The 19,681-nt window shown below is 50.9% G+C and overlaps 6 non-coding genes across 6 annotated transcripts; all 6 read left to right on the top strand.

Moving 5' to 3' along the window:
• The first annotated feature begins 298 nt into the window (after positions 1-298).
• On the top strand, positions 299-371 carry TRNAR-ACG (transfer RNA arginine (anticodon ACG)). The gene has a single exon. It is a non-coding gene; the product is annotated as a tRNA-Arg (tRNA).
• A 256-nt stretch (positions 372-627) lies between these two features.
• On the top strand, positions 628-700 carry TRNAR-ACG (transfer RNA arginine (anticodon ACG)). Its single transcript has one exon. It is a non-coding gene; the product is annotated as a tRNA-Arg (tRNA).
• Positions 701-9,361: 8,661 nt separating this feature from the next.
• Positions 9,362-9,434, top strand: TRNAR-ACG (transfer RNA arginine (anticodon ACG)). Its single transcript has one exon. It is a non-coding gene; the product is annotated as a tRNA-Arg (tRNA).
• Positions 9,435-9,689: 255 nt separating this feature from the next.
• TRNAR-ACG (transfer RNA arginine (anticodon ACG)) lies at positions 9,690-9,762 on the top strand. The gene has a single exon. It is a non-coding gene; the product is annotated as a tRNA-Arg (tRNA).
• A 255-nt stretch (positions 9,763-10,017) lies between these two features.
• TRNAR-ACG (transfer RNA arginine (anticodon ACG)) lies at positions 10,018-10,090 on the top strand. The gene has a single exon. It is a non-coding gene; the product is annotated as a tRNA-Arg (tRNA).
• An 8,648-nt stretch (positions 10,091-18,738) lies between these two features.
• TRNAR-ACG (transfer RNA arginine (anticodon ACG)) lies at positions 18,739-18,811 on the top strand. The gene has a single exon. It is a non-coding gene; the product is annotated as a tRNA-Arg (tRNA).
• The last annotated feature ends 870 nt before the right edge of the window (positions 18,812-19,681 follow it).

Below are 19,681 nucleotides of genomic sequence, written 5' to 3' on the forward strand. Positions count from 1 at the left end.
CTACGGATCAGAAGATTCCAGGTTCGACTCCTGGCAGGCTCGCTCCTCCTTTTTTGCTTTCCGCAACAGACGCTGCTTCTGACTTATAGAGATAACATGATGAGGGCCCTCTTTGTAGAAGTCTACAGGTTCATCTTCGCTGATTCATCTAAACTTGTGCTCCCATGGAATACCTTGAAAAATCTCAAGGAACAACTAAGGAAACACTATTATGTATACAGCTGTGGTGAGGCTATTCTCATCCCCTGTGCTTCGTTCACCATTCAGTTGACCATCGACACAGTGGCCTCGGCACGACGGGCCTGTGGCGCAATGGATAACGCGTCTGACTACGGATCAGAAGATTCCAGGTTCAACTCCTGGCAGGCTCGCTCCTCCTTTTTTGCTTTCCGCAACAGACGCCGCTTCTGACTTATAGAGATAACATGATGAGGGCCCTCTTCGTAGAAGTCTACAGGTGCATCTTCGCTGATTCATCTAAACGTGTGCTCCCATGGAATACCTTCAAAAATCTCAAGGAACAACTAAGGAAACACTATTATGTATACAGCTGTGGTGAGGCTATTCCCATCCCCTGTGCTTCGTTCACCATTCAGTCGACCATCGACACAGTGACCTTGGCACGACGGGCCTGTGGCGCAATGGATAACGCGTCTGACTACGGATCAGAAGATTCCAGGTTCGACTACTGGCAGGCTCGCTCCTCCTTTTTTGCTTTCCGCAACAGACGCTGCTTCTGACTTATAGAGATAACATGATGAGGGCCCTCTTCGTAAAAGTCTACAGGTGCATCTTGGAGCGCCTTTTAAAGAAACGAGGAGCATTGCGCTCTCAAATTACGAAGCTCATCAACAAAACGGAGGAGAGCCAAGCGTCCCTCACAGGTACAGAATCTGTATCGTTTCACGCTCGGCTCAGCAAGCTGCAGCAACAGCTAGAACATGTCAACGAGGAAGTTGAACCATTAGTACCCGAAGAAGATGCTGAAAACGAATACCAGCAAGTGTACGAGTATCAAGACCGTGTTATATCCTGCCTTGCTGTATTGCAACTTCGAATGGAGAGTGGTTCACCAACAACGCAGACTGCCGTGGATTCGTTGGACAGTGGCATTACCATCCAAACGGCCACGCCAGCCATCCTAACGACCACGTCAGTTAAGACGAGAGTGAAGCTGCCTCAGATTGAATTAATCAAATTCACTGGACGGCGCTCGGACTGGCAAACCTTTTGGGAAGTGTTCCAGCAGCTAGTGGACAAAAATGAAGAGTTGACTGACACAGACAGGTTTCATTACCTGCGAGCATCAGTTACAGGCGATGCAGCAGCTGCACTGGCGGGCCTTCCATCAACGTCAAGATGTTACAACGACGCCATCCAACTCCTGAGGAAACGGTTCGGCAACGAGGAACTAATTGTTCAAGAACATCTGAAGAAGCTGATTGATTTGAAGCCGGTGGGTTCTTCGGAAGATGTCCGTGGCCTTCGCCGTCTCTACGATACCCTGGCGGCGCACATCAGAGGCCTCGAAACGCTCTGACGGAAGTTGGACTCCTACAGTTCAATGCTGCTTCCGATTGTACAGCGAGCAATGCCCCGGGACATCTTACTGGACTTCAGCCGAAGGTGCGTTGTCGACGCCGACAGCCTTGCCAGCAAGCAACGAGGCTCCGTCTCCGAAACTTCGTCACACCCTACCGACGACAACGAAAAAGGTACCGTCTCCTCATTCTCTAAGCTACTCTCCTTTTTGAGAGTAGAGGTGGAAAGTAGAGAGAACTTGGCTGCATTGCAAGGCATGGACCTGGAACAACGACCTAGAGAAGGCATGAAGGAGGGTCACAAGCCGCATGGAAAAACGCATGACCAGCATGTCCAATCCGCAGAGATGCTGCATCAGAGTGCAACACCGCTAACCTGCTTCTTCTGTGACTCCAATGAACACCAAACGCAGAACTGTAACGCCTCAAAAACTCTTCTCGAGAAGAAACGACTGCTGGGTTCGTCCGGCCGTTGCTTCAGATGCACGAAAACTGGGCACCAGTCACGAGCATGCCGCGTAAACGTGCAGTGCAACAAATGCCGCAAGAAGCATGCCAGCACGATGTGCGACCCGACATACTCTAGTAACAGGCCACCCGAAGCGAGCCGAACAGTGACGAGTGCACAAATCAGCCTCGAAGCGACAGCCGCGGGAGACAGCTCCACTCACAAAAGAACCGTTTTGCTGCAGACCGCGACTCCGTTGTGCAGTGGCTTCCAGCGCTCAGGTGCGAGTTCTCTTTGACGGAGGCAGTCAGCGCTCTTACATCACCGCTGACACCTCGCGGACACTAGGATGCACGCTTCTCGGGCATGAAAGGTTGACCGTCGGTGTGTTCGGAGGCCACCAAGAGGAACGCGAGTTCCGAAGAGTAAGAGTAACGCTGAAGACAAAGCGGGGATGCGAACGCGAACTCAAAGTGCTGGAAACAGAAGTAATTTGTGACCAACTCATTCCCTTGCCACCGGGAAATGTGCTTCAGAAATTAAGGTCCCTTGGGTACGAAGCAGCGGACTTCTCAATTGACGACGGTTCGAGAAATGTTGAGCTGCTCATCGGGTCTGACCATGTATGGGACCTAACGACAGGCAGATCCGTGAAACTGGGGAAACGACTGAGGGCGGTGGAAACATCAGCTGGATGGACCATTCAAGGGCCTATTGAGGGCGGTGCCGAGCAGACAAACTGCCTCCATACCGTGGCACTGCGAACTTCAGTAATTGATAGAGAAACAGCAGATTTTCCTAACACCGCGAAGCAGCTGCATCGAGGCCTTTATGCAGATGACCAGATAACTGGTGCAGACGACGAAGGGGAGGCCGTGAAGCTATACACCGAAGCCAACGCAATCTTCCACGCCGCCTCGATGAAGCTGCACAAATGGTCATCGACTAACGAGAGGCTGCGCCAGCTATTTGGGCAAGACTCTAACGAAACCAAGCCCCTGGGATTTATGTCTGATGTACTCAAGGTATTAGGGCTGACATGGGACCCCATTTCAGATCGCCTGACCTTTGCGCCGTGTGTTGCAGACAGCACTGCTAAACCAGACACCAAACGATCCATGCTCCAAACTACGGCACAGATTTATGACCTGCTGGGATGGCTGTCACCCTTTATCGTTCGGGCCAAGATTTTTTCAGAACCTGTAGCGACAAAACGTGGATTGGGTTGATCCCCTACCAAGAGATATAGCCGAAAAGTGGATTGCATGGTACGGTGAATTGAAACACCCTCCTGAGATACAGGTGCCGCGGTACTATGGAGCGGACGTCCACGGACAGCCAAAAAAAAAAGGGATATACGCATCCTTGCAGACGCCAGTCTCGCGGCTTACGGGGCGGTCGCATACCTTAGCATCGCCTCAGAAGACGGCCTAACTTCAACTGTAGTATTGAGCAAATCGATGGCGGCCCCTCTGAAAGAACTCACTCTCGAGGAAATGTCATTTCACGTGCCTTCCCCTGCTTTAATGGAGATTCAGCGCTACAGCTCCTTCACCAGACTGATCAGAGTCACAGCTTGGGTGCTTCGATTCGTCTCAAGGGTGAGACGACGCAACGTCGAAGTCGGAGCTCTTACCGCCGAAGAACTGGATCAGGCTGAAATATTTTGGATCCGCAACGAGCAAAGGAAGGGCTTTCACGGAGAGTTGAAAAGCATTCAAAACCAGCAGGCTGTACCCTCTGGAACTTTCCGGCTAGCAGATGACTTCGTCATTTCGGGGGGGAGTGTGTCGGAGACGAAAAGGCGGGACAAAATGCGGCGCCTGTCATGTGTGTGCGCGCCTGTCTGTGCGTGTGTGAGTGTGTGCGCGCGAGCCGACCAGGCGGCAGGCGCCCGAAAGGGGCTCCCCTGACCGTTCCCCCGCGACCGTCCCTGAACCGGGCGGTAGGCTTTCCGGGAACTCTTTGACTGTCCAAGGTCGGAGAGGCGGGAGCGGCTGGAGCGGCGGCAGAAGAGGGAGAAAGGTGGACTCGGCCCGGCATCGAAGGACAGTGCTTTGTGAGACGCTGAACGAACAGATCGTGCTTCCAATCGTTCTGTAAAGTTTTCTTATTTTACCATTCGGCCAATTAAACCAGTTGTTAAGTTTTACCGGAGTTCCTTCTTTGGGAACGAAACTAACGAACGCGTACGTAGAGCACGTATTCCCTCACGTACAAACAACACAAACACTATTATGTATACAGCTGTGGTGAGGCTATTCTCATCCCCTGTGCTTCGTTCACCATTCAGTTGACCATCGACACAGTGGCCTTGGCACGACGGGCCTGTGGCGCGCATTCTGTTTCCGGCCACGCCAGTGAACGGTCGCAGAATCATGAGCTCCGGTGGAGCGGCGATAGCGGCCCTTGCTGGCCGCGGAAACAGGTCCGACATGGAAGCCGATAAGGATTACGAGATTATTTTGCCGAACCTGCCAACAGGACGTGTTGTTCTCAACACCGTGTTTTTGCACGGCGACGTGCGAGCGCGGCCTTACAAGGTCGAAGATTTTCGTGACGCCCTCGCCCAAGCGGGTGCGCTCCCCGACGTAGTGGCGTTGGGGGCGTAACAAATCAACCATGTTTGGGCGGTGACTCTCAACAGCGCTGAAGCAACAAAGCGATTGGCGGCTTTCAAGGAGCTTACAGTTAAAGGACGCCGGTGTCTTATATTCGACCCCGAGGACCAGGTGCTGAAACTGCGGCTACACTGGATGCTGCATGGCGTCGCCGACGAAGATATCCGGACTGCGTTTGCGGCCTTCGGAAACGTCACAGAGGTAACCCGTGAGCGTTGGCGTGTGCAAGGTGTCAAAGAAAAGGGCTCCACCACAAGGATAGTTCTGCTCAAGCTGAAGCCTGGAATGAAGGCGGACGACCTCGCCCACCAGATACGAGTCGCCGGTGAGCTGGCCCTTGTGGTCGTGCCTGGGCGGCCCATGCAGTGCCTGCATTGTCAGGTCAGCGGACATGTCCGACGTGAGTACAAGGTACCTCGCTGCTCACGCTGCCGACGTTTCGGACATTCGGAAGATGGGTGTGTCCGCACATACGCTGCCGCAACTGTGCCAGCGCTCAGAGAGGAGACACCGAAGACATTATGGACGTCGTCGAGGCTGAGGAGGCAGCAAAAGGGACCGATGGTGTGGAAAGCTCTGCGGTAGCCCCCACCGTGACAACTCCGACGACCACGGAAAAGGAGGCGGGCGAGGGCGTGAACAAGACACAGGCACTGTCATCCGTTGTTTCGGAGGCGCCTGTGAGCGAGGAAGCGCCCCTTCAAGGGACAAGTGCTCCGGAAACATCGGCGGCTGAGAACACGAATGCGGAAAATGGCGGCCGGTCAACGAGCGCTGGCAGTGCGCCGAAGCACCCGCACGCCGACTCCAGTGACGGAGCGGATAAGCAGCCCCCTGGCAACGCCGAGGAACCACCAGCGAAAACTGTGCAGGGACGACGACCTTCCTTCAGACCGCAACCTAACGTCGCGACGGGCCGGAGGGCAGCCGAAAAGCCGCTCTCGCAGCACGTCCAGCCCGATAATTATGATGGCGGCGGGACTTCTGGAAGCGTCTAGCAACGTGCTAGGCGCGAAAGGTAAGCACCATGCTCCCAGCGTCCTTCTAAAGTACGAAAATGGCGATGCAACAGTCACTGAGCGTAGAAAGAGAAGTTTATTTTTTCTGTTTTAACATAGAAAATACAAAACAAAACAGATGAACTTAATTCTCTGATCACCCAAGCACATGCGCAGTGACGCAGCACTGAGCACGTCAGTAATGCAGTAAAAATGCCGATACTGAGCGTAGTCACTGAGCGTAGCAACGCTTAACGTCCGTGGGTTTGCATCGAAAAGAAAGCAAAGTCAAGTATACCGTATTTTAACGGACCAGGACGTGGACGTGTTGGCGGTTCAGGAAACCAAAATAGAAGGGGAAGAGGACACGGGGAGCATGGTGCAGCGTTTCACGTCGAGGTACGATGTGGCTGTTAGTCACGCGGTTGGCACATCGGCCGGGTGCCTTCTGTTCGTTAAGAAGTTGCCAGGACTGACAGTGCAAGAAGTGATTCCATGTATGCAAGGTCGCTTTATTGTTTGTGACTTCGTTTTTCATAACAGCGAATGGCGCGTTCTTTGTGTTTATGCACCGAATGCGGCTGATGAAAGGTTAAATTTGTTCGTGAGCATCCAGCGATATCTAAATAGTGGGCGACAACTCGTCGTTATGGGCGATTTCAATTGTGCCTTAAGTGCTCGAGATAAGACAAGTAGCCGCGCCTTTAGAGACGCAAGCACGGATGTTTTGTCGCAGCTAGTTGGCGAATTTGCTCTAGATGATGTAGCGGAGTGTTTGGAGGGAGCGCGCAGCGTGAAATACACGCATTTCCAAGGTTCTAGTCAAGCCCGGCTTGACCGTATTTATTTATCGTTGGATGCTATTCCGAAATGCCAAAATTATGTCGTTATGCCAGTGTCTTTTTCGGATCACTGTCTTGTGAAATGTACCATCGGCCCTAGAAACCGAAGGAAAAAAATTGTGTGGGGACTGTGGAAGCTAAACTCCAAACTCTTAGAAGATGAAGCTTTAGTTGAAATAATTGCAGGGAAGCTTAAAGAGATAGAACAAGGGCCTTGCACCACCATTGGAGAGCAGTGGGAATGGTGCAAACAAGAAATTAAGATGAAAGCTATAGAAAGAGGCAGTTGTATTCGACATGACGAAAAGCGAGAAGAAGCTTGTTTAAGGGCGACACTAAATCAGTTAATAGCGCACGAGTTCAAAGAGCCAGGGGTCTATAATGACGATATCAGAAAACTGAAAAAGAAAATTGAGTTATTAGATGAAGATCGATATCGAGGAGCGCTCGTTCGCGCCAGGGCCGAAAGATGCGCAGCAGGCGAGACGCCCACTAAACGGGCTCTCGGTCTCGAGAAAGCGCATGCTCGTCGAAACGACATAGAAGAAATAGAGTGGAACGGCAACCTCGTGACAGATAAAGACGGCATTGCACGTGCGTTTTACGAATACTATCAGCAACTGTTTGCATTTCGCGACATGAACATGGACAGGTTTAAGCGCGTGTTTCTTTCTTCATTGCCACGACTAGATGCTGACACAACAGAAAGGTTGGAGCTACCAATTTGCGAACATGAAGTTGAGCGTGCCATTGATAATCTAAATTCAGGGAAGTCGCCAGGGCCTGATGGCTTGAGCGCGGCTTTTTATAAAGCATTTAAAAAAGTGTTGTCCCCATTGCTAGCTGCAGTATTTAACGAAGGCTACGATCTTAACTTGTTGCCGCCTTCTTTTGCGTCGTCACATAGTGTACTAATCCCTAAAACAGAACAAACTGAGAAATTGAGATTGGTGACGTCATACAGGCCAATAGCGCTAACAAATGTTGATTACAAGATACTAATGAAAGTACTAGCAGCCAGATTACAGACCGTTATTAAGGAGATTGTTGGGCCTCACCAGACTTGCGGGATCAAGGGAAGGACCATTGCTATACATAAGGCGAGATGCGTACTGGAGTGTTGTGATGTAACATGCGGTAGCGTTGCGGTTCTGCAACTCGACCTTGAAGAAGCGTTTGATTGTGTTTCACATGATGCCCTGTTTGCAGTTCTAGATTACATTAATGTGGGTTCTGTTATCAGCGAGGGCGTAGCCTTGGCGTACCGAAACTGCACTACAAGATTAATTGTCAACAAGGAACTTGGTGCACCCGTGAACGTGCGACGTTCGGTGCGTCAGGGTTGCCCCCTCAGCCCGCTTCTGTTCTGCATTTATATTGAAACTTTGTGCTTGTCAATCCTTGAGAATGAATCTGTACAGGGCTTCCAAGTCCACAGGACGGAGGTCAAACTTTTGGCGTATGCTGATGACGTAGCCGTCTTCTGTACGAACAGAGAGAGCGTTAGCGCGGCAGTCGAAGCCGTAAAGATTTCAGCACGACCACTGGAAGTCCGGTGAATTGGGGAAAGTGTCTACGGTTTTGGCACGGAGAGTGGCCATCGACGCCTTACACGTTTGCCAACGTGACTTGGGCCACAACACCGGTTAAGAACTTGGGTGTGCCTCTAGAATGCTACGAAGACAGTGAGCCATTTTGGCGCGATCAAGCCCAAGAAATCCGTGAGAAGGCTGACAAATGGAGCGGTGTGCCGCTGTCTATCTTTGCACGCGCAACGGTGTGTAATCTGTTTTTTGTTGCCAAGTTGTGGTATGTAATGCAAACGCTTCACTGTTCCAGGTTAAACATTCAGAGGCTGCATCGGGTATTTGCCGCTTTGGTTTGGGCGTCGAATTGGGAACGGTGTAGACGAGATAACTTGTTTCGGCGTGTCAAAGACGGGGGTCTTGGGCTAGCACACTTATTCGCCCGACAGCTCGTAAACAGATTCATTTTCTTTCGCGACGTAAATGATCCATTTCTGCGCACTGTTTGCCAAGTAAGGCTCGTGCGGGGGTTGCCAAATTTTGTTGTTGCCACAGAAAGTATGCCAGGGCGCCTTTTTGGTTTTTTAAGAGAAGTCGTAAACAGCGTCAGAATTTTGACAACTCGTTTTTCGATTCAATATTTGTGTTCAGTCAATAGGAAAAAATTGTATAAGGATGTGTGCGATGACTTTTTCTCCGTTCCTGTGTACAGAGCCTTGTACAACGGCTATCCGGGTCAAGATGTATTGAAGCGGGCCAAAAGGATGCCAGTTTCCCCAGGAGTAAAAACGTTTTTCTTTAAGCTGCATACTGGAACGTTGTCGGTAAAAACATTTCTTGAAGACAGGGGTTTTTTTCTGCCATGGGGGTCGCTTTGTTTAACATGCAGACAGCCTGAGACAATAGATCATGTTTTTCTACACTGTTGGGAGGGGGTTTATTTTTGGGACGTGCTGCAAAGAACCCTTAAAAAGACTTACCGTTAGATACACATAGCATCAGGTTCCTATCAACAGATAACGAAGACGGCATACCTTTTGATACCGTCATGTTAATCGGTCTGCACAGCCTCTGGTGGTCCCGGATGGCTGGGTATCATTTACTAGACCCCGATGCTCGCCCTGCAAGGCTCTACTTTCGTGAAAGTATGCATGCCTTTGTTGAAATGCACAAATTGAAGTGTACAGTTCCAGAATGGCTGCCAAGATTAGAGCCCTTGATCCATTTGAGAGAATTTTAAAACGACAACGTCATCCCACCTAAGGATGACAGCTTCCTTATTACTATCATTTCCACGTGAACTTTTGGCTGTGAGTTCGCTTAATTTTTCCGTGCACGATTTTATACTGTGTAAGTATCCGGAAATAAAGAAAAAAGAAAAAAACGGGCCTGTGGCGCAATGGATAACGCGTCTGACTACGGATCAGAAGATTCCAGGTTCGACTCCTGGCAGGCTCGCTCCTCCTTTTTTGCTTTCCGCAACAGACGCGGCTTCTGACTTATAGAGATAACATGATGAGGGCCCTCTTCGTAGAAGTCTACAGGTGCATCTTCGCTGATTCATCTAAACGTGTGCTCCCATGGAATACCTTCAAAAATCTCAAGGAACAACTAAAGACCACTGTTATGTATACAGCTGTGGTGAGGCTTTTCTCAATCCCTGTGCTTCGTTCACCATTCAGTTGACCATCGACACAGTTACCTTGGCACGACGGGCCTGTGGCGCAATGGATAACGCGTCTGACTACGGATCAGAAGACTCCAGGTTCGACTCCTGGCAGGCTCGCTCCTCCTTTTTTGCTTTCAGCAACAGACGCTGCTTCTGACTTATAGAGATAACATGATGAGGGCCCTCTTCGTAGAGGTCTACAGGTGTATCTTCGCTGATTCATCTAAACGTGTGCTCCCATGGAATACCTTCAAAAATCTCAAGGAACAACTAAAGACCACTGTTATGTATACAGCTGTGGTGAGGCTTTTCTCAATCCCTGTGCTTCGTTCACCATTCAGTTGACCATCGACACAGTTACCTTGGCACGACGGGCCTGTGGCGCAATGGATAACGCGTCTGACTACGGATCAGAAGACTCCAGGTTCGACTCCTGGCAGGCTCGCTCCTCCTTTTTTGCTTTCAGCAACAGACGCTGCTTCTGACTTATAGAGATAACATGATGAGGGCCCTCTTCGTAGAGGTCTACAGGTGTATCTTCGCTGATTCATCTAAACGTGTGCTCCCATGGAATACCTTCAAAAATCTCAAGGAACAACTAAGGAAACACTATGTATACAGCTGTGGTGAGGCTATTCTCATCCCCTGTGCTTCGTTCACCATTCAGTTGGCCATCGACACAGTGGCCTTGGCACGACGGGCCTGTGGCGGGGAGGTGGAGACTGGAGGCATGGTGCAACGATTCACGTCGAGGTATTATGTAATTGTGAGTCATGCGATTGGCAACTCTGCTGGGTGTGTTGTGTTTGTGAAAAAGTTGCCGGGACTCGAAATACAGGCGTATTATTCTTGTCAATCGGGCCGCTACGTGGTATGCGATTTTTTGTACTGCAACGTTGAGTGGCGTGTGTTATGCATTTATGCGCCAAACGTAGTGGAAGACAGGGCAACGTTTTTTGAGAACCTGCAGCAGTGTCTTCTTTCCGACAAACAAATAGTTTTCATGGGTGACTATTTGTTTTCATGGGTGACTCGCGATAAAAGTAGCACCCGTGCCTTCAGGGACAGAAGTACTGAGGTTTTAAATCAAATGATAGACGAATACGCGTTGGAAGATGTTGCCGAATGCTTAGAGGGCGCCCGCGATGTGCAGTACACGCACTTTAAACGTGTCAGTCACGCGCGCTGTAATGATAGGAAGCCCAGCCAGCGGAGAACGGCGAGACAGTCAGGCGTCATCAGGTATGCGTCCAAAAGCGCTGCTGTTTCTCGGAGAAGACGCAAGGAAAAGCTGGCCTGGAGGCGGCTTCTGGCTCGGCGTTTGCGTGGACAAAGGCTCTAATCCCCTTCGCCGGCGATGCTGAATGCGGCTCTGGTGCCGGACTGCGTTCCTGGGGACTGGCAGCGGAAACAGGCGAGCCAGACCGGCGTCATCAGGCTACTGCGACGGAAAGCGCTGCTGTCCGGGGGAGACAAAAGAGACACTGCGTGGGGCAGCTACTGGCGACGGCGTCGGCGTACACAAAGACGTCTAATCCCTTCGCCGGGAAGGCTGAGCGCGGTGCTTCTCCTGGACTGCCCGTGGACTGACCGACGAGACCCAGTGGCGACGACGGCGGGGCGGCGGCGCCGCTAACTCATTACCCGCGTGCGCCGTGGGCAGCAGACAAAGCCGAGGGGCGACACGGCTGATTTGTCCCTTCCACCGAACTGAAGAGGTCACCGGTGTGAGCGGTCAGCGCTCGCGTCCCCATCGATCAGGATCGTCACTCAGCAGCAAACGACCTTTGGGCCTGGGAAAACAGTTCGCGACTCAGAGACGCCAAGTTCCTCCTTGCCCGTGTATGTGTGTGTCTGTGCGGTGTGCGCCGTCACGTGGGGAGGGCGGAGCCAAAGAAGACGCTAGCAGCCCATTGGACGCTCAACCCGAGATCAGATTCCCTACCTGGGTACCTGGGGAATCTGAACTGCATTTAAGCAGCATTCTGCGGTGTGGCAGATGATCCTCCCCCATTTTCTGACTTTGGTCTCCTTGCTACTGTACAAAATGTAAAATAAACCTTCCAGCTTTGCTATTCCTCCCGAAGGCTTCCCTCCGTAGTCTGGCTGCTTCGTCCTAATGCGGTGAAGACCCTGGTCCCGATCCCCGATCACATCAACTGGTTGGCAGCTGTGGGATGGTCTGCGCGGCGTCCTGGCTCCGGTATGGGTAAGTGCACGGTCTTGTCTCTTTTGAGTTTTGCCAGGTTGTACAACTTTGGAAATTTGTAAACTGAGGTAATGTAACGTGGCTCCAGAGATTGCCTGGGAATCTTCTCTGACCACGTAGAGACTAGCCGTCGCTTGGGAGCAGACATGGACTGGAAAAAGCTGCGCAAACCGGACCTGGTTTTGATATGCGGGAAATTGGGCACTGATTGTGGGTCGATCCGTAGGAAACCGCTCTTAATTGAGGCAGTTGAGGCAAGCGGTGCAGACGCGGAGGAGATAGTCGGATGTTGGGAGTACATTCGGGAGGAATTAGAGAAGGCACGGAAACAAAAGAAGCGAGACGATGAAGAAAAGAGGAAGCTCGATCAAAAGATGCGAGAGTGGGATGAAGTAGCTCGACAAGAGCGGGAAAGAGAGCTGCGTGAAATCACACGTGAACTTAATTTGATCAAAATGCAAGGAATTCGATCTCGATTAAGTGTTTTCAGGACAGGCGGTAATATCAGGACTTTCCTTGAAAAGTTTGAAGGAACTTGTACGGAGGAGCAGCTGGACCAGGGTTATTGGTCAATAATGCTGCTGGGTGTTCTCCCGTGTGAAGTCGCCAACATATTAGCGCGCCTGTCGGACGAGGACGCGAAAAACTACGCGAAAGCTAGAAGTGCGCTCCTCCGAAACTTTGGACTTCCCGCAGAGGTCGATCTCAAAACCCAAAGTGACTGTGGTAGGCTACACCGCGACAGTGTCAGCGAGCGACTTGGGAGCTCCGCTCAGTCGCCGGAAGACACGGCAGCTGCTCAGAAGTGCCGGGAAGGGGCAGATTTGGTCCCAGAAAGAAGGGTCACTTCGGCAGCGAGGACCGAGGACTTCGGTCAAAATTCTAGCAAACAGTGCAGATCCGCAAGCCGCGAGGGCTCGAGGGATAGTGTAAGCACTAAGGCTAGGAATGAGGAAAAGTGCCGACCCGCAAGCCGCGAGGGCTCGGGAGATATTGTAGGCACTAAGGCTAGCGAAAAGTGCATGTCCGCAAGCCGTGAGGGCTCAGGGGATAATGTGGGCACTAAGTCTAGCAGTAAGGAAAGGTGCAGCTCGGCGGTATTGAGCCCAGAGGAGAGTGCACTTTCCGGGAAGAAGGCGGCCGTCTCTAACCCTGAGGCAGATGCTCTGTTGAGAAGTGAGGTAGATTGCTGCGATCGAGAGGGTGGCACACGGGACAAAAACGCTACGTTAGGCGAACAGCGTGGTTCAGGTCCAGTTGCAGGCCAGAGCGTTAGTGTCGTAGGCTCGAACAGCAAGCCTCGAGAGAGCACATTATGCCCAGGAGAGAGTAAAGTGCCAATGAGACAGTCAGATACTATGACATGCAGTGACTCGCCGAAAGCACGAGCCCATTGGTCAAAATCAAGTGGGAAATGCGGCTCGGTGCTGCATCAGAGAGAAGACGCGGAGGGTGAGGACACTGCTAGAAAGAGAGGCGCGCAGGGCCGATCTGCTAAGGCAGTTTTCAGAAGGCGGCCGCGCGCCGGGAGAACCAAGCGAGAGCGTGCTCTCCTGAGAACAGACACAGTACAGGCCAAAGACACTGGAAAGCTAAAGGCCAGCCAACAGTGCAATCGGCCGAGACAGTCACCGCGGCACGCCAGATGCGACAGGCACCGCACGAGGGCCAGAATGATTCGGCGAGTTCAGACACAGCGAAAGCCACCCGACCCATTGTGGCGACCCTGCGGTAGTTCTTGCGGGACGAGTGAAGCTTGTAGCAGGCCACAGAGAAGCAAGCATAGCTACCACCCGAAAGAGCGCAGCAGAACGCGTTTGAGTCTAAGGCCATTCTTGAATCGAGGGGGGAATGCTCGTAGGCATTGCTTTCTTAGATCGTCCCCTCCCGCATTCTTTTCAAGTCCTGCTCAGGTGGTGGAGACGCGCGACCGGGGCGCGGAACAAATCAATGTCGCGTGGCGTCTGGAGCCCGAAGATGTGAACGCGCACTTAAGCCCTTCGGCTTTTGTCGGGTTTTGGCGGCCAAAGCTACTGTTAGTCTGCGACCGCGCCGAGCGCGGCTGAAGAATAGGACCCTTCTTGTCGCGACGGGGGTAGTTAGCAGGTTCCAGGAAAGAGTCTCTGCTGTTTGCTTTTTCTTTTTTTTGCTGCTGCCGAAAAAGTTTTGAGCACATGTAGTTTTGGTATGGTCATTGTTAACTTTTGCAGCAGTGGTCTTGCATTTCTTTTAATGCTAATTGTTTGAGAATGCAGAGGTAGTGCTTATGTACAGCAGCGTCCGCTGTCACGCGGAAATGCTGGAAAGACGGGCCATTGTAGGACACTGGCATAAGCGCCGGGAGCAACTTTGTTTTAAGGCATTAAAGAGATTAATGACTTGGGCTCCGATATTGAGGAAAGCTTTGCCAGGTTGAGCAAAGGTGACGGCACTATGCGGTCATGCAAATGAGGGGAAGTAAGCACGCTCGTAATTCTAGTGGTAATTACGAGTTGTACTCCATTACAAAGAGGGCGAGAAAACTGAAACGCGAGGGCCTCAGCACGTGTTTTCTCCGTGGCCCTATTGGAAATGCTTAAAGTTCCTGAGAAAAACAGTTTGGATTGTTTTCTCCGCATTTGCATCTCTGAAGCGTCACCGTTTTGTTCCTTTTGTCGTCTAGTTAGAGCGGTTTTCTTTGTTCAAAATTTGGAAGCGAGTGTCTTCCAGTACAAAAGAAAACACAAAATTGGCTCAACTAGGTCCGGTAGGCCAGCTTTCCAGGCATGCGCTTTCGAGCGAGGGCTGGGGATGTATCAAAATTTACAGCCTTTGTCTAACCTTATCCGAAAACCTGGCAGTTCTCTGAGGCTGGCCGTGTGCTGCCCTGCTGGAGGTATGGGCTTAGCGTAGGCCTGATCACTAATGCTCCGTTTCGAGGACCACTGCAAGATGTGCAGGGCTTCCTGGCCGACCTGTCGAGCAGAAGGACTCGGACACTGACGTACATTCGTGGTGCACCGATCAGCTGCAACCACTTCGTGACGTCTTCTTGGCGGCGGACGGACTGTAATGATCGGAAGCCCAGCCAGCGGAGAACGGCGAGACAGTCAGGCGTCATCAGGTATGCGGCCAAAAGCGCTGCTGTTTCTCGGAGAAGACGCAAGGAAAAGCTGGCCTGGAGGCGGCTTCTGGCTCGGCGTTTGCGTGGACAAAGGCTCTAATCCCCTTCGCCGGCGATGCTGAATGCGGCTCTGGTGCCGGACTGCGTTCCTGGGGACTGGCAGCGAAAACAGGCGAGCCAGACCGGCGTCATCAGGCTACTGCGACGGAAAGCGCTGCTGTCCGGGGGAGACAAAAGAGACACTGCGTGGGGCAGCTACTGGCGACGGCGTCGGCGTACACAAAGACGTCTAATCCCTTCGCCGGGAAGGCTGAGCGCGGTGCTTCTCCTGGACTGCCCGTGGACTGACCGACGAGACCCAGTGGCGACGACGGCGGGGCGGCGGCGCCGCTAACTCATTACCCGCGTGCGCCGTGGGCAGCAGACAAAGCCGAGGGGCGACACGGCTGATTTGTCCCTTCCACCGAACTGAAGAGGTCACCGGTGTGAGCGGTCAGCGCTCGCGTCCCCATCGATCAGGATCGTCACTCAGCAGCAAACGACCTTTGGGCCTGGGAAAACAGTTCGCGACTCAGAGACGCCAAGTTCCTCCTTGCCCGTGTATGTGTGTGTCTGTGCGGTGTGCGCCGTCACGTGGGGAAAGCGGAGCCAAAGAAGACGCTAGCAGCCCATTGGACGCTCAACCCGAGATCAGATTCCCTACCTGGGTACCTGGGGAATCTGAACTGCATTTAAGCAGCATTCTGCGGTGTGGCAGATGATCCTCCCCCATTTTCTGACTTTGGTCTCCTTGCTACTGTACAAAATGTAAAATAAACCTTCAAGCTTTGCTATTCCTCCCGAAGGCTTCTCTCCGTAGTCTGCCTGCTTCGCCCTAATGCGGTGAAGACCCTGGTCCCGATCCCCGAGCACATCAGCGCCTAGACCGCATCTATATGTCATTTGCTTTATTGCCGAAATGTCACAAGTACAATGTCTTGCCTGTGTCCTACTCTGATCACTGTGTAGTCGAGTGCACTGTATGATCGAAGAAGCGAAGTAACAGCTTTACGTGGGACCTATGAAAACTAAACTCTAACCTCCTAAGTGACGAAACTTTCACTGATGTCGTGGTAGAAAAGATCAATAAAATAGAGAGGGAGGGAAAAAACGAAGTCGGGTTGCAGTGGGACCTAGCGAAACAAGACATTAAAATGAAGGCTATAGAACGGTCCACCGTTCTAAGGCATGAAGGACGATTACAAGAAAGGCAGCAAACAACGGGGCATATGCATGGAAGGCATCAAGAAAATAAAGCAGAAGCTGGAATTTATCGAAGAAAAGTGGTATCAGGGAGCTCTAGTTCGGGAGCGAGCGGCAGATTTGGTCGCGGGAGAAACTCCCACTAAGCGGGCGCTTGGAATGGAAAGGCGCACGCTCGAAGAATCCAGATTCACGAGGTAGACTGGGCAGGCACTTTAGTCACTGATAACGATAGCATACAGCAGGCGTTTTTTGAGCACTTTCAGACAATCTTTGCGCAAGATGAAGTCGACTCGAATGCATTTAGAGACGAGTTTTTGGAAGATATGCCACGGCTGGATGACGAGCAAAAAGAAATTTTAGAGCAGCCGCTTACGCAGCAAGAAGTCGAACGCGCTATAGAAAACCTAAACCCTGGGAAGTCTCCAGGCGCGGATGGTTTAAGTGCTGTTTTTTATAAAGTGTTTAAGAGAGAACTAACCCCTTTGCTGACTTCTTTATTTAACGAAGCCTGCAATCGTAATGCCGTAATGCTCTGCCTCCATCCTACGGTACGTCCCAAACAGTACTTATTCCTAAAACAGATGACGCACAGAAACTTAAACTGGTTACAGCACATAGGCCCATTTCGCTGACGAACGTCGATTACAAAATTTTTATGAAAGTGCTAGCTGCCAGACTTCAGATGGTAATTAAATAAATCGTTGGCCCTCATCAAACGTGTGGCATCAAGGCGCGGTCTATTGCATGTAATATTCACAAAGCAAGAAGTGTGTTGGAGTGCTGTGACGCTATTGGCGCTCGTGTGGCAGTTCTTCAACTAGATTTAGAAAAAGCTTTTGACTGTGTTGCGCATGACATTGTTTTCTATCCTTCATCATGTTAATTTAGGCACTATATCACTGAGGGCGCGGACTTGATGTACAGAAATTGCACTACCAGGTTAATTGTTAATAAATCGTTGGGGGCCGCCATTAACGTACAGCGTTATGTTCGCCAGGGTTCCCCCTCAGTCCTCTTTTATTTTGTATCTATATATAAACTGTGTAAGCACATTATAAGAAATAATGCTGTTCAAGGATTTCGGCCACAGACGGCTGAAGTCAAGATCCTAGCATATGCTGATGATGTTGCTGCTTTTGGCGTGAGTCACGATAGCATTCGTAATGCGGTCGACGGGGTAAAGCGATTGAGCACTATGACGCGGAGCAGGGTTAACTGGGGGAAGTGTGTGGGGTTCTGGCATGGACAGTGGCCAGTGACCCCGGAAAATTTTTCTACGTGACCTGACACACGACTCCTGTGAAATACTTGGGTGTCCCGCTGGAAAATTACCGCGACAACGAACCGTATTGGACACGGCAGGTGCAAGAAACACGCGAAAAGGCTGAAAAGTGGAAAGCGTCCTATCTATCTATATTTGCGAGAGCCACAGTGTGCAATCTGTTTTTCATCAGCAAACTGTGGCATGTGATGCAAGTGATGCATTGCTCGCGAATTAATGTACAAAAGCTCCATCGCATTTTTGCTGTTTTTGTGTGGGCCTCTAAATGGGAGAGGTCTACGCGAACCAATTTGTTCAGAAGAGTGAGGGATGGGGAACTCGGGCTTGGACATTTATTTGCGAAGCAATTGGTCAATAGATTCTTCTTTTTGCGCGATGTGCATGATCCTTTTCTGCGCACAGTGTGCCAAGTAAGGCTCGGTAGGGCTTTGCCAGACATTGTGATTTCAACTGAGTGTATGACGGGTCGCATTTTTGGGCTTTTCAAGGAGACAGTTGCCAGCGTCAGATTTTTAAATGCTATATATTCAAAACAATATTTGAGTGATGTGAGCCGCAAAGATTTGTATAAGGATTTGTGTGACATCCTCTTTCCGGTGCCCTTGTACAGGGCCATGTACTGTGGAGGACCGGGCTACAACGTATTGATAAGGGTAAAGAAAAGGAAGGTACCACCGGGAGTCAAGAGTTTCTTCTTTAAGTTACACTCTGAAACTTTACCTGTGAAAACTTTCCTCGAGGCAAAACAGATATTTCTTCCTTGGGGGTCGCATTGTATCATATGCAAACAGCCGGAGACAATTGACCACGTCTTTTTGCACTGTTGGGAAGGAGTCTATTTTTGGGACGTGTTGCAGAGGAGGACCTTAAAGAAACAGCTTCCAATCCACTCATACGGAATAAGGTTCTTGCCAACCAAAAACGAGGATTGGGTTCCGTTAGACTTAGTCATGCTGGTGGGCCTCCACAGTATATGGCGCTTCCACATGGCAGGGTATCGTTGTGACCCTGACGCACGGCCAGCCCGCATGTATATTACAGAAAGTATACACAAGTTTCTGGAAGAACAAAAGCTAATAGTGGAAGTTCCTGAGTGGTTACCAAGGCTATAACCCCTCGTAACTTTAAGAGAATTTTAACCTGTCTAAGTCAGTCCCACTCTTTGGGCTCCTGGCTAACTCTGTATAATGTATGTACATATTATCATGTTCTGTGTTGTAATTACGAAGCCCGGCAATAAAGGAAACAAAAGACGGGCCTGTGGCGCAGTGGATAACGCGTCTGACTACGGATCAGAAGATTCCAGGTTCGACTCCTGGCAGGCTCGCTCCCTTATTTTTGCCTTCCTTTTTGCTTTCTGCAACAGACGCCGCTTCTGACTTATAAAGGTATACCATGATGAGGGCCCTCTTCGTAGAAGTCTACAGGTGCATCTTCGCCGATTCATCTAAACGTGTGCTCCCATGGAATACCTTCAAAAATCTCACGGAACACCCAAGGAAACACTACTGTGTATACAGCTGTGGTGAGGGTATTCTCATCCCCTGTGCTTCGTTCACCATTCAGTTGACCATCGACACAGCGGCCTTGATTTCTTGCAGCTTGATCTCAAAAAGGCGTTCGACTGTGTCGCGCATAAAATTTTGCTGCGCATACTTAATTAGGGAGGGAGTCTCCTTGACGTATCTGAACTGTACTACGAGATTGATTGTTAACTAGAGGAGTCTGGGGGCCCCCATTCGTGTGCAGCGTTCGGTACGTCAAGGCTGCCCCCTCAGCCCTCTTCTGTTTGCCATTTACATCGAGACTTTGTGTTTAAACATCATCGAAAACGAGAGAATAACTGATTTTCGGCTGCAAGCTACGGAGGTGGAGCTGCTGGCATATGCGGATGATTTAGCGGTTTTTTCCGTTCATCGAGAAGGTGTAACAGAGGCCGTTGAATGTGTCGCTGAATTCTTGAAAACCCCTGGCAGCAGAGTGAACTGGTCTAAGTCAGTGGGGCTCTGGCACGGAGCATGGCAAACGACGATTAACCACTTTGCAAACGTACCATGGGTGAAGACCCCTACGAAGTACCTTGGAGTACCGCTAGAAAGCTATCGCGAGAGCGAAACATATTGGAGAGTGCAGACCCAGGATGTGCGTGAGAAGGCGGAAAGATGGAAAGGAAGAGGCTTATCAATTTTCGCAACAG

The sequence above is a fragment of the Amblyomma mixtum genome, chromosome 3, assembly GCF_055824585.1.
Source record: "Amblyomma mixtum isolate Tamu chromosome 3, ASM5582458v1, whole genome shotgun sequence".
Taxonomy (NCBI): domain Eukaryota; kingdom Metazoa; phylum Arthropoda; class Arachnida; order Ixodida; family Ixodidae; genus Amblyomma; species Amblyomma mixtum.